The sequence below is a fragment of the Bubalus bubalis genome, chromosome 18, assembly GCF_019923935.1.
Source record: "Bubalus bubalis isolate 160015118507 breed Murrah chromosome 18, NDDB_SH_1, whole genome shotgun sequence".
Classification (NCBI taxonomy): domain Eukaryota; kingdom Metazoa; phylum Chordata; class Mammalia; order Artiodactyla; family Bovidae; genus Bubalus; species Bubalus bubalis.
In genome coordinates, this window is record NC_059174.1 from 16467004 (window position 1) to 16480872 (window position 13869).

The 13869-nt window shown below is 46.9% G+C and overlaps 1 long non-coding RNA gene across 2 annotated transcripts; it reads right to left on the reverse strand.

Moving 5' to 3' along the window:
• Positions 1–5304: 5304 nt before the first annotated feature.
• LOC112580181 lies at positions 5305–10958 on the reverse strand. Of its 2 annotated transcripts, none has more exons than XR_006546015.1 (3): positions 10895–10958; positions 8512–8645; positions 5305–5421 (listed from the first exon to the last, which is right to left on the reverse strand). It is a non-coding gene; the product is annotated as an uncharacterized LOC112580181 (long non-coding RNA). The 2 variants fall into 2 exon arrangements; XR_003104428.2 differs by lacking the exon at positions 5305–5421 and adding an exon at positions 7415–7469.
• Between the last annotated feature and the right edge of the window lie 2911 nt (positions 10959–13869).

Below are 13869 nucleotides of genomic sequence, written 5' to 3' on the forward strand. Positions count from 1 at the left end.
ACACTTTTCCAGCTCTAGCACTGTGCCTAGAGGCAGATCATAACCAAAGAGAAGCTCTGCATGCGTGCCAAGTTGCTTCAGTCGTGTCTGATGCTTTACCACGCTATGGACTCTAGCCCGCCAGGCTAGTCCAAGGGATTCTCCAGGCAAGAATACTGGAGTGGGTTGCCGTGCCCTCCTCCAGGGGATCTTCCTGACCCAGGGATCGAACCCGCGTCTCTTACATCTCCTGCATTGGCAGGAGGGTTTCTTTTGTTTGTTTGTTTTTGTTTTTTACCACTAGCGCCACCTGGGAAGCCTAGAGAAGTTGTAGGAGATGTAATAGTCTCCTGCTGCTGCTGCTGCTAAGTTGCTTCAGTCGTGTCCGACTCTGTGCAACCCCATAGATGGCAGCCCACTAGGCTCCTCGGTCCCTGGGATTCTCCAGGCAAGAACACTGGAGTGGGTCGCCATTTCCTTCTCCAATGCATGTAAGGGAAAAGTGAAAGTGAAGTCACTCAGTTGTGTCCGACTCTTCGCCACCCCGTGGACTGCAGCCCACCAGGCTCCTCCGTCCATGGGATTTTCCAGGCAAGAGTACTGGAGTGGGGTGTGGATGTAACTGGCCGCCCGTCCTGTGGAAGCCACTTACATGAACTTCTCTAATCCTCACAGCCCGGGACAGTCTCCCCGCTCTGTAAATGAGGAAACAAGGTTCAGGAGCTGTAATCGGCCCAGCCAAGGTCGCTACAGGTTAGGCAGCCATGCAGCTGGCCTCAGTTCACAGCGAGGTCTGAGGCCAAAGTCCTTTCTTTACACACCCCCCTCTGCCTCCCTCCCCACCACCTTTTATTTCTTTACCACCTGCCCTTACTGGTGACCGAGGCTCGCGAATCTGCTGGAAGGCCCCATGACCCCTCCCTGCCGCCCTGCGGCCCCCAGAGTCCTGCCACGTGTCCGCCTGTCACAGCCTTTTGTCCCTGGCACTCTTGTTCTCTGGGCTGCTCTCTCTCTGTCCTTGACGGTGAGCTCGGGTTGAGCCCCGCACCGCGCTGAACTCCCGTGACACTCATCACAACTTTATGAGATAGGTGCGTTGTCAGCCCCGCTTCACAGAGGCCAGAACAGACCTAGAGTGGGTAGGTAGCTGGCAGAAGCCACGCTGCCCTGGGAAAGGTAGCATTACCCAGACAGGGTATGAAGAAGGACACGCTCCAGGAGCTGAGGATTTGGTGTCAACTCCGCTGCTCTGCGGTTCCTTTTTGAATGCCCAGGCGGCAGGGCAGAGGATGCTGTCTGCTCTCGGGTCTTTTGCTGCTCCATGAAGACTCACTGGAAACTAGGTTTTTAAGCTGACTTTGGCTGAATGTTCCCATTACTCACAAAGATGATCTGAAGCCTGGGATGTGAGATAAGGAGGTGCCCCTTGGATCAGCTGTATTTCCATACAGCCCAGAATCCTGCTTGAAACCGTCCGATGGCTTCTCATCAACCAGAATACAATCCAGTCTCCAGCCCCATACAACCTGGCCCTTGCCTACTTCTCTTACTCTTGATCTTCACATGACTGTAAATCTAGCCTCTGTTTGTCACCTCTTTGAAGAGCCCTTTTAGTTTGTTTATTCCTTTTTTCTGGCTACCCTGCTCTCCCCAACCAAGGAGCACACGGTAAATATTTATTTGAACTTACTACCATTTGTTGGTTTGGTTCCTTATTGATTTTGTTGCTGTTGTTGTTTGGCAGCTAAGTTGTGTCCAACTCTTTGAGACCCCATGGACTGCAGCGTGCTAGGCTCCTCTGTCCCCCACTATCTCCCAGAATTTGCTCAGATTCATGCCCATTGAGTCAGTGATGCTATCTAATCCTCTTATCCTCTGGTGCCCCCTTCTCCTTTTGCTCTCAATCTTTCCCAGCATGAGGGTCTTTTCCAATGAGTCCATTCTTCATATTAAGTGGCCAAAGTATTGGAGCTTCAGCTTCAGCATCAGGCCTTCCAATGAATATTCAGGGTTGATTTCCTTTAGGATTAACTCGTTTGATCTCCCTGCTGACCAAGGGACTCTCAAGAACCTTCTCCAGCCCCGCAATTTTAAAACATCAGTTCTTCAGTGCTCAGCCTTCTTTATGGTCCAACTCTCACATCCGTACATGACTCCTGGAAAAACCGTAGCTTTGACTACATGCACCTTTGTCAGCAAAGTGATGGCTCAGCTTTTTAACACGTTGTCTAGGTTTGTCATTGATTAAGTCTAAGCTTATTAATTAAATCAAACCTTATTGATTAAGTCAAAGCATCAGCAAAAGTAGAACCCTGCTTTTGGGGGACAGAGGTCCATGGATCTGTTAAATAAAGCAGGATGTCTTAGGGATGTCTGTGTAGGGAACAGCTTTTGAAGCAAGAGATAGCACCTCCCTCTGGCACTCAACTTAGATTTACTGAAAAGATAGTGGAACGCTCTGGAGCAAATGAGTGTGTTGTTATTGTTCAGTTGCTCAGTCGTGTCTGACTCTTTGCAACCTCATGGTCTGCAGCATGCCAGGCTTCCCTGTCCTTCACCATCTCCCAGAGCTTGCTCAAACTCATACCCATTGAGTCGGTGATGTCATCCAACCATCTCATCCTCTGTTGTCCCCTTCTCCTCCCGCCTTCAATCTTTCCCAGCATCAGGGACTTTTCCAGTGAGTTGGCTCTTCATATTAAGTGGCCAAAGTATTGGAGCTTCAGCTTCAGCATCAGTCCTTCCAATGAATATTCAGGATTGATTTCCTTTAGGATGGACTGGTTTGATGTCCTGGCAGTCCAAGGGACTCTCAAGAGTCTTCTCCAACACCACGTTCAAAAACATCAGTGCTTTGGCGCTCAGCTTTCTTCATGGTCCAACTCTCACACATACGTGACTACTAGAAAAGCCATAACTTTGACTCTTTGGACCTTTGTCGACAAAGAGATGTCTCTGCTTTTTAATATGCTATTTTGGTTTGTCATAGCTTTTCTTCTAAGGAGCAAGCATCTTTTAACTTCATGGCCGCAGTCACCATCTGCAGTGATTTTGGAGGCCAAGAAAATAAAGTCTGTCACTGTTTCTGTTGTTTCCCCATCTATTTTCCATAAAGTGATGGGACTGGATGCCACGATCTTAGTTTTTCGAATGTTGAGTTTTAAGCCAACTTTTTAACTCCCCTCTTTCACTTTCATCAAGAGGCTCTTTAGTTCTTCGCTTTCTGCCATAAGGGTGCTGCCATCTGCATATTTGAGGTTATTGACATTTCTCCCGTCAATCTTGATTACAGCTTGTGCTTTATCCAGCTCAGCATTTTGCATGATGTACTCTGCATATAAGTTAAAAACGCAGGGTGACAATATACAGCCTTGATGTACTCCTTTCCCAATTTGGAACCAGTCTGTTGTTTCATGTCCAGTTCTAACTGTTGCTTCTTGACCTGCATACAGGTTTCTCAGGAGGCAAATGAGTTTACTGCCCATTATAAAGGGTTTGGATTCCCAAATACATGCAGGGTTCTTCTCATGAAATGCAACCTGTTGTCCGTGCATGTGCCCCCTGGCCCTCTTCACATCACCCTGTGGGAACTGGGGCTTAGGAAACACACAAGAAAAGGCTGATACTCAGCTGCTGCTATTGCTGTGAGTAATCGAGTCTTTTGCCTCTGACCCAAGAGTCTCCCATCTTCTGCCAACATTTGTGGAACTGGGGCGGGATAAATAATTAGCCTGCAAGACCTGTAAAGGCTCGATACTTTCAGAGTTCTTGACACACACAGTCAAGTTTTTGCTTCAGATGATATAGCTTTAATTCATTCATGCTCCCAGCCTCCAGAGGCAGCACAGAGTTACCCAGAAGTCTCTGCTATTTCTAGGGTGTGAATTTGCCAGAGAGGTTATTTAGATGCTGTCATAACATGGTAAGGGAATCCCATTAGCATTGTTATTGTTCCATTGATAAGTTGTGTCTGACTCTTTGGTACCCCATGGACTGCAGCACACCAGGCTTCCCTTTCCTTCACTATCTCCCAGAGTTTGCTCAAGTTCATGTCCATTGAATCAGTGATGCTCAATCACCGATGAGATCTAACCATCTCATCCTCTGCCCCCCTTCTTCTCCCATTAGCATTGCAGTACACTATAAGCTCTGTAGATTCAAGTGTGAAAGTTGCTCAGTCGTGTCCAACTCTTTGCGACCCTGTGGATATATATAGTCCATGGAATTCTCCAGGCAAGAATACTGGAGTGGGTAGCCATTCCCTGCTCCAGGGGGTCTTCCCAGCCCAGGGATCGAACCCAGGTCTCCCACATTGCAGGTGGATTCTTTACCAGCTGAGCCGCAGGGGAAGTCCAGGAGTACTGGAGTGGGTAGCCTATCCCTTCTCCAGCAGATCTTCCCAACCCAGGAATCAAACCGGGGTCTTCTGCATTGCAGGTGGGTTCTGTAGTACAAAGACGTTTCCAATTTTGCATCATCTTCAGAGAAAAAGAAAAGTGAGGCTTATTGATCACCTTGCACTGTCTTTTTGTGCATTTGTGTCGGCTAGCGTCACTGCCTCATCCAGAAACTGGGCAGCACCACGAGGCTCCTGCTTCATAACCCTGATGGAGCAACCTGGGCGGGGGCTGGGGGGGCGAACTTCCAGTCCTGCATCACATGATTGTATATTGTTATACCTTTTTGCTGCTGCTAAGTTGCTTCAGTCGTGTCCGACTCTGTGCGACCCTATAGACGGCAGCCCACCAGGCAGCCCACGAGGCTCCGCCGTCCCTGGGATTCTCCAGGCAAGAACATTGGAGTGGGTTGCCATTTCCTCCTCCAATGCATGAAAGTGAAAAGTGAAAGTGAAGTCGCTCAGTCATGTCCGACTCCTAGCAACCTCATGGACTGCAGCCTACCAGGCTCCTCCGTCCATGGGATTTTCCAGGCAAGAGTACTGGAGTGGGGTGCCATTGCTTTCTCCCTTAGCTAAATAACTTTACAATAAAAAAGATTTTAAATACTGAAAAATAAAATGCAATTCACAATAATGACAAAAATAAGTTCCACCATCAAATAAAGAGAAAGAAAATTTTAGAGTCTGGTAAGCACTTTGGTTGTTCATCCCTCTCCTTTCAATGTCTTGTAAAGACTTTACTTTTTTGCTTTTGTGTGTGTGTGGTCAGTGTGGGGGTTGTTGTTCGATCGCTAAGTTGTGTCAGACTTTGTGACCCCATGGACTGTAGCACATCAGGCTTCCCTTTCCTACATTATCTTCCAGAGTTTGCTCAAACTCACGTCCACTGAGTCAGTGATGCCATCCAACCATCTCGTCCTCTGCCGCTCCCTTCTCCTTTTGCCTTCAATTCTTCCCAGCATCAGGGTCTTTTCCAATGAGTTTGCTCTTCACGGCAGGTGGCCAAAGTATTGGGTATAGGGGAAAGGCTGTCAGTAACTGGACTGAGAGAAAACCAAAGAAGTTCTTTGAAAATTCATTCACTCGTTTAAAATATATATTGATTTCCTATCTGTACTAAGCAAAATGGGGGTTACAAAAATATATATGCTCTCATACAAATGAACTTAATTACAAAACAGAAATAGACTTACATACTTAGAAAAAGAACTTATGGTTTCGGTGGGGGAAGGGATAGTTAAGGACTTTAGGATGGACGTGTACACGCTGCTATATTTTAAATGGATAACCAACAAGGACCTATTGTATAGCACATGGAACTCTGCTCAGTGTGAAGTGGCAGCCTGGATGGGAGGGAGGTTTGGGCAACAATGGATACATGGATATGTATGGCTGAGTCCCTTCGGTGTTCACCTGAAAATACCACAGCATTGTTGATCAGCGATGTGTTAGTCCCTCAGTCATGTCTGACTCTTTGCAACTCCATGGGCTGTAGCCTGCCAGGCTCCTTTGTCCATGGGATTCTCCAGGCAAGAAAACTAGAGTGAACTGCCATTCCTTCTCCAGGGGATCTTCCCTACTCGGGTCTCCCGCATTGCAGGAGGATTTTTAACTGTCTGAGTCACCAGGAACGCTTCTATACCCCTGTACGAAATAAAAAGCTTGAAGTTTGAAAAAAAAAAAAAAGTGTAATTTCTCATTCTCCACCCTTAAGGAGTTGACCATCATGAGGGAGGTGCTATGCTAAGTCATTTCAGTCGTGTCCGACTCTGTGCAACCCCATAGACGGCAGCCCACCAGGCTCCCCCGTCCCTGGGATTCTCCAGGCAAGAACACTGGGACACAAATAGTTTGGATAATTTGAATAACCCCAGAGGTGAGTTCTGCCCTAGAAGAGTGGGGAATTTCATGTAGGGAGCACACTTCATACCAGGAGGCACCATTTAACCTGGACCCAAGGCTGGCTGTGGACAGACCCTTGCATGTTGAAGGGGCACAGAGGCATGGGCGCTGGGCAAACGAGTCTGTGCTGGGAGGAGGGAAGATACTTTTGGATACATAGGTGGAGTCAGGTTGGGTTGAATACCTAAGAAACTGGGACTGTGTTGATTGCTACTGTATGTTTATGTGTGGGACCAAGCGTTAACAAAGTCAGGTTCAGCTGCTCACTGCTTGAAAGCCAGTATCTGAGAGACAAGTGTTGGTAGGAAGGGAAAGGTTGCTCTATTCAGAAAGTCAGCAACTGAGGGAGAAGGTGGATTCATGTTCACAGGCCAACTCCCCATTGCTGATCAGGGAGCAAGAGCTTTTTTTTTTTTTTTAATATTTATTTATTTGTAAGTCAGGTCTTGGTTGCGGCATGCGGGCTTCTCTGTAGTTGTGGTGCATGGCTTTACTTGCCCTGGGGCATGTGGGATCTTAGTTCCCCAGGCAGGAATTGAACCCAGGTCCCCTGCACTGGAAAGCCAATTCTTAACTGCTGGACTACCAAGGAAGTCCCAGAATAAGAGCTTTAAAGGTGAGAGTCAGGGGTGTATAATTGGAGGGAGGTGGCTATGTGCAGAACAACACAGTGAGCTCTGACGGTCATCTTGAGATTGGTCATGCGGTGGTCAGAGCACATCATCTTGTTTTAAGTATAGCTGATCTTCAGTTCCAGGGTTGGTTATTTCCCACATCCTCGAAGCCAGTTCTCAGAGTAGCATAAGATGGAGCAGCTTATGTGATGGCTACAGTCTGGCCATCATGTAGGTAACTTTAACTTCTTCCACTTGGTGGGGGTTGCTGCTGCTGCTGCTAAGTCACTTCAGTCGTGTCCAACTCTGTGTGACCCCATAGACGGCAGCCCACCAGGCTCCCCCATCCCTGGGATTATCCAGGCAAGAACACTGGAGTGGGTTGCCATTTCCTTCTCCAATGCATGAAAGTGAAAAGTGAAAGTGAAGTCGCTCAGTCGTGTCCGAGTCTTCACAACCCCATGGACTGCAGCCCACCAGGCTCCTCCGTCCATGGGATTTTCCAGGCAAGAGTACTGGAGTGGGGTGCCATCGCCTTCTTCTGCTTGGTGGGGGTTGCAGTATCTGCAAAACAGCTGAAAGGACATAGTTCAGAATGCTACCTATAGCCCTTGAGGAGGAACTAAAAGTCCTTGACTTTAATGACTAAACTTTTAATACGTTGGTTGCTTGAATATTTTTCTTTGGTTCTGTATTTTCTCATTCTTCAGATTAAGCTTATTCTTCGACTAAAATGTTTCTTTCTTTCTACGATTTTTTTTTTACTGCAACCATTTTTAAGGTCTTTATTGAATTTATTACAATATCGCCTCTGTTTTATGTTTTGGTTATTTGACCACAAGACATGTGGGATCTTAGCTCCAGGTTGATGTGGAATCGAACCTGCATCCCCTGCTTTGGGAGACAAAGACTTAACCACTGGACCGCCAAGGAAGTCCCATCTGAAGTGTTTCTACAGACAAAGGGCAGGCTCCCCTGTGGCTCAGCCGTAAAGAATCTGCCTGCAATGCGGGAGACTTGGGTTCAATCCCTGCGTGGGGAAAATCCCCTGGAGGAAGAAATGGCAATACACTCCAGTATTCTTACCTGGAAAATCCCATGGACAGAGGACCCTGGTGGACTACAATCCATGGGGTCGAAGTCTCTAAGTTGACCGTGACTGAGAGCATGGCAGTGGATGTGGAGAGTCTGACCTGGAAAGGCCGCATAGAGTCCTACACCCTTCCCTGACTCATGGAGAGGGGTTGTGAAGCGCTCTATTTGTGGATGGAGGGATTAACACAAATCTTTATCTGATTCCTGTTTCACAGTACCAGTTCAACAATTACAGATTCAGGATTTAATTTTAATGAATTCTTACATCATACTGCTGGTGTGTAGGCGTCATTCTACTTTGCTAAACATTTTTGAGTTGTGCAAATCTCTGACGGTCGTGAAATTTTAAAATGGTAAAGCTGGAGAAATGTCTATGGTTATCGGGTGGAAAGTTCACAAAGCCTTATTTAATATCCAATGTTCTCTAACTTAAAGGATTGGGCAACGATTCTTGTCATCCTAGAAGGTAAAAGTGAGGCTTGTTTCTTGTTTCTTTTTTTAAACAAAAACAAATAGACAAACCTGTTTGTGGAACTTGGTCCAAGTAGGTGGAACATGTGAAGTCCTTGTCAGGAGAGACATTCCAGACAGAGTAAAATAGTCTGAGCTGAGCTCACACACCATGCTTCCCAAAGGAAACTCAAATCTGTACCTTGCTGCAGAGAGAGAGGGCTTATCAGTCACTCCATGAGTCAGCCCGGCTGCTCCACATACTAATTACCTAACATGAAGCAACAAATCGGGAGTAGGCCAGGGGTCACGGTGCTCACGCCTGAGTAATGCCTACCGAGGGGCAGCCATGTAGCTGAGTGCATTCTCCTCCCTCAGCCCCCTCCTATCTCAGTGTCCCTGTGTCATGAGGCTGACAAGGTGGTTTACCCAGGGCCCTACAGGGATCAAGGATGGGCAACCTCTGGGAGGTGGGCTGTGCCCTTTGAGCTTACAGGGCAGGCCAGAAGTCTCCTCTGTCCAGTCCTGCCTCTTCTTGGCACTCACACGAGAATTTCGTGACATCCCTCTGCACCTCCTAAATGGTAATTATAGACGTGAGTCTACACACAATTGCCTTGGCAAGATGCACGGCAACCCCCACGGATGGAGACACCTCTACTGAAAAGGTAGGGAGTCAGGGCGAGAACACAGTTGCACAACCCTCACCTCACCCATTTTTTCCACTAAGAATGATTTGTTACTTAGCGCCCAAAGCCATTAGTCCTAGCTCAGAATGAACCCAATCTAGTCCACCAGTCTTTCAAACATGAGTTCATTTGAATAGAACCATGCATGTATTTGTTGAAAATAGTTTATGCAAGAGTTGTGTTAGGGAATAAAGAGCTCAAATATTTATTTGTGGCCAAGGATATTATCTGGGTGGGTGGTAGGTGTGATGCTCTGAGAATTAGTTAACTAGCATTGCCATTTTCCCTCCCTGCACGTGTCTAAGCAGGAGAGCCCTAGACCAAGTGAGTGGCTGGCTTGGGAAATGCCTCTCACTTGCTGCTCAGCACAGTTGTCACAACAGAGGTTTCATGGCCCTGATGAGTGCCTCAGCCCTTCCTCCAGGCACCCAACTCCAGTGACACTGTTTCCTGGATCCCTTGGAGAACTGTCAAATGATATCCCCCAAGCTAATGATTGATTTGGTTTTTAAAGAAAATCAGCCAGATGACTCATCAGGTTTAGAGGAAACTGATCATTTGGTCAGTGAGTAGGGGAGGGTTTGATGAGCAGCTGAAATTTGATTTTTCTACTAAATACAGATATGGCCAAGTGGATACAATTTTTGGAGAAGGTGGTAGAGAGGAAGAAAACTGATTCTAATAAAGAAGTCTAGATCCCAAGAAAAGAAGCTTGTGCAAAGATGTGCAATGGCTTGAAAAACCCTGAATCTGCTAATAAGCATCCATGAGTGGGAGGCAAGAAGGGAAACTCAAACAGGTGAATTCAAGAATGATATGGGGCACAATCTTACAGGTCATATTATAGAGTTTCTGTTTCATCTACTGTGTGCTGGGGAGCCATCAGAACATTTAAGTGAATAACTAGATCCGATTTTCGTCTGGGCAAGAGCATTCTGACTGCTAAGTCCCACAGGGACTGCAGACAGAGGGGCAAGAATGGCCTCAGGAGACCAGAGAGAAGCTGTAGCAGCGCCCCAGGTAAAGGGTAGTCTGCGCTTTGGTCACAGCTGAGTGTAGAGAGAAGTGACCTGGAGATATATTCTGGAGAGGAAATCCACAGGACTAGCTATCAGGGGGAGAGAAAAGGAAGAACAAAAATCATTGTTTTGCTTGAGCACCAGCTGGGGTTATATATTTATTGAGATGGTAAAGACTGGGAAAGTAGGAGTCTGTATGCTCAAGGTAGAAGGAGAAAAAAAAAAAAACTTGGAATACTTAAAGGAAGTTTACAAGAAGCTACACCTGGGGCAAGCCTAGAGAACAATTGAAGAACACAAGTGCTCATGGTGGACCAGACAGGGTACTCCCCAGCCTAAAACCCTCTCGCCTAAACCATCTGTTTCCACCTGACTGTGCTTCTGAGTCACATGTGCGCCCTCCAGATACAGGTGGCCTCCTAACTTATCTCAGGGGCTGGAGCTCCACACCCCACCCCAGGACACAGAATTGACCCTCAGCAGACTGGTCACATCTGGGTGTTTATTGGGCACTGTTTATACCTTCACATCTTTCTGTTTGCAAAGTAACGTATGCAGATTGTAAAAATTCACATAATATAGAAAGCTTTTTTTTTTTCCCCCCAGAAAGGTGTTTTAAAGAGGAAAAAAAATCTTAGAGACTCCCTCCCAGTTCCCCAGCCCACCCCCACCCACCTCCATACCTATATTTATTCTTACTAGAGCAGTCTAGAGATTCCTTGGTGGCTCAGATGGTAAAGAATTTACCTGCAATGAGGGAGACCTGGGGTCAATCCCCAGGTTGGGAAGATCCCCTGGAGGAGGGCATGGCAACCCACTCCAGTATTCTTGTCTGGAGAATCCCAGGGACAGAGGAGCTTGGCGGGCTACAGTCCATGGGGTCGCAAAGAGTCAGACATGACTGAGTGACTAAGCATAGCACACAGGGATGTCTAACTGGCCAGATCTGGGATCTGAAAGTGGTACATCCTTCCCTAATAGTGCCTGGCCTTGCCAGCAGGGAGCTGGGCATGGGGAAACACAAGTCATGCTGGGGGAAAGCTGAGATGCTGAAATTCCAAGAAGGTGCAGGAACTGCAGCGTCAGGAGGGGAAGGCTGTAAGCCTGTGCTATCTGATTAGCCAACCCCCTCCACTCCCAAAAGGGTTCAGGGGGGTGAATCAGGAAGCCTGCAAATATTCTAACTACTTACTTTTCAAAATCAACATTTCAATTATTTTAAAATAGACAATACATGTCCATGTAAAAAATAAAGCAAATTTCCAACATTTCAGAGTCAACAGGAAAAAGGAATTCTCCCTCCCAGCCCTGTTCTGAAGTCTCTCAGGGCAATCCCCGTGACCAGACATCCTGTTTCTCTCCAGGAACTGAGTTGTGTGGAGGGAGCTGGCCCCTCCTTTCCACACTAATGAAGCATGTGGCTCCTCTGCCCTACCTACCCTCCTCACCTGCCGTTAAGTCAAAGGCCTTCCATCTGTCCACTGCACAGTGTGTGACCATCAGCGGGTACCTAGCTGCTTACTGGCTCTGCCCACGGTGGTGTCGACTAAGAACCTGGGCAGAATGGCTATTGGAACTGTCGGGTTGCTGAGTGTGAGGGCCAGGGGGTTTAGATCTGTGCCAAAAATGTACAAATTTAATACCACATGTTCTTGGTGATTTATGAGCAACCCCACCAACACACTGACTCCTGTTCTCTCTGTCTCTGTCTCTCTCTCTTCCCTCCTTTTCCTCCCTACCCTCCCCCCATAGATCTTAAAACAAGTAGCGTGAAAACCTGATTTGATATTTTTATCTTCAGGCTGATCCACAGTAGAGATTTTGCCAAGAAGTTCGCTGCTGCATTTATTTGTTACACAAATATGTATTAAGAGCCTAGTTTTTGTCAGGCTGAGTGTCAGAGAGGGAACCCCATTCACACAAGTCTGGCAATCATGCTCCCTGGCTTCTCGGAGCCTACAGACTAGTAGGGGAGTGCGTGCTCAGTCAGTCCATCGTGTCCGACTCTTTGTGACCCCATAGACTGTAGCCTGCCAGGTTTCTCTGTCCATGGGATTCTCCAGGCAAGAATACTGGAGGGGGTTGCCAGTTCCTTCTCCAGGGGATCTTCCCGACCCAGAGATCGAACCTGCGTCTCCTGCACTGGCAGGCAGATTCTTAACCACTGAGCGACCTGTCGGGGAGGCAGGCTTACAAACAGCTATGTCAGTAAAGAGTGCTAAATACTGTGGAGAGGAAACAGAGGATACCAACGGAGTGATAGCTGAGCAGCAAACAGACCAGGGAATCAGGGAAGGCTTTCCAGAGGAGGTGATATTTTAGCCCAGATATGAAGAATAAGTAGTTAGTCAGGCAAGGTAGAGAGTATATTAGGAAGGGAGAACTGTAAGTACAATGACTGGAAGACAGAGGATGGCCCACTGGGACAAACTAAAAGAAGTGGCATTTGTGTGACTTCCTTGGTGGTCCAATGGGTAAGAGTCCATGCTCCCGTGGAGGAGGGTCGAGCCTGATCCCCGGTCAGGCAACTAGATCCTGCATACTGCAAGTAAGAAGCCTGTATGCCACAATGAAGAGCCCTCAGACTGCAATTAAAACCTGGCATAGCCAAAATAAATAAGTATATATATATATATTTTTAAAGTTATCATTGAAAAAGAGAAAAGAAATGGCATTTGCTAAATAGATGAGGAAACAATGGAAACAGTGACAGACTACTTTTTGGGGCTCCAAAATCACTGCAGATGGTGACTGCAGCCATGAAATTAAAAGACGGTTGTTCCTTGAAAGAAAAGCTATGACCAACCTAGACGGCATATTAAAAAGCAGAGACATTACTCTGCCGACAAAGGTCTGTCTAGTCAAAGCTCCGTTTTTTCCAGTAGTCGTGTATGGATGTGAGAGTTGGACTATAAAGCAAGTTGAGCACTGAAGAAGTGATTCTTATGAACTGTGGTGTTGGAGAAGACTCTTGAGAGTCCCTTGGACTGCAAGGAGATACAACCAGTCCATCCTAAAGGAAATCAGTCCTAAACATTCATTGGAAGGGCTGATGCTGAAGAGTTTCAGCATACTCCAAAACTCCAATACTCTGGCCACCTGATGCAAAGAACTGACTCATTGGAAAAGACCCTGATCCTGGGAAAGATTGAAGGTGGGAGAAGGGGACAACAGAGGATGAGATGGTTGGATGGCATCACTGACTCGATGGACATGAGTTTGAGTAAGCTCTGGGAGTTGGTGATGGACAGGTAAGTCCGGCATGCTTCAGTCCATGAGGTCGCAAAGAGTCAGACACAACTGAGCGACTGAGCTGAGCTGAGAGATGAACATATTGGATAAGTCCTTATGGTTTCCCAAATAATACTGCTTGAGTTCAATTTTCAGCTCTACCACTTAACTAGCTATGTGACCCTAGGCAAGTTATTTAACCTCTCTGTAGTTAGTGTCCTCAACTATAAAATAGATAATAATTGCACTACTTCATAGGATATAAATGAGACAGTGCATGCTAAGTCCCTTCAGTTGTGTCCAACTCTTTGGACTCCATGGACTGTAACCCGCCAGGCTCCTCTGTCCATGGGATTCTTCAGGCAAGAATACTGGAGTGGGTTGCCATGGTTTTCTCCAGGGGATCTTCGTGACCTAGGGATCAACCCCGTGTCTCTTATGTCTCCTGCATTGGCAGGTGGATTCTTTATCACTAGTGCCATCTGGGAAAC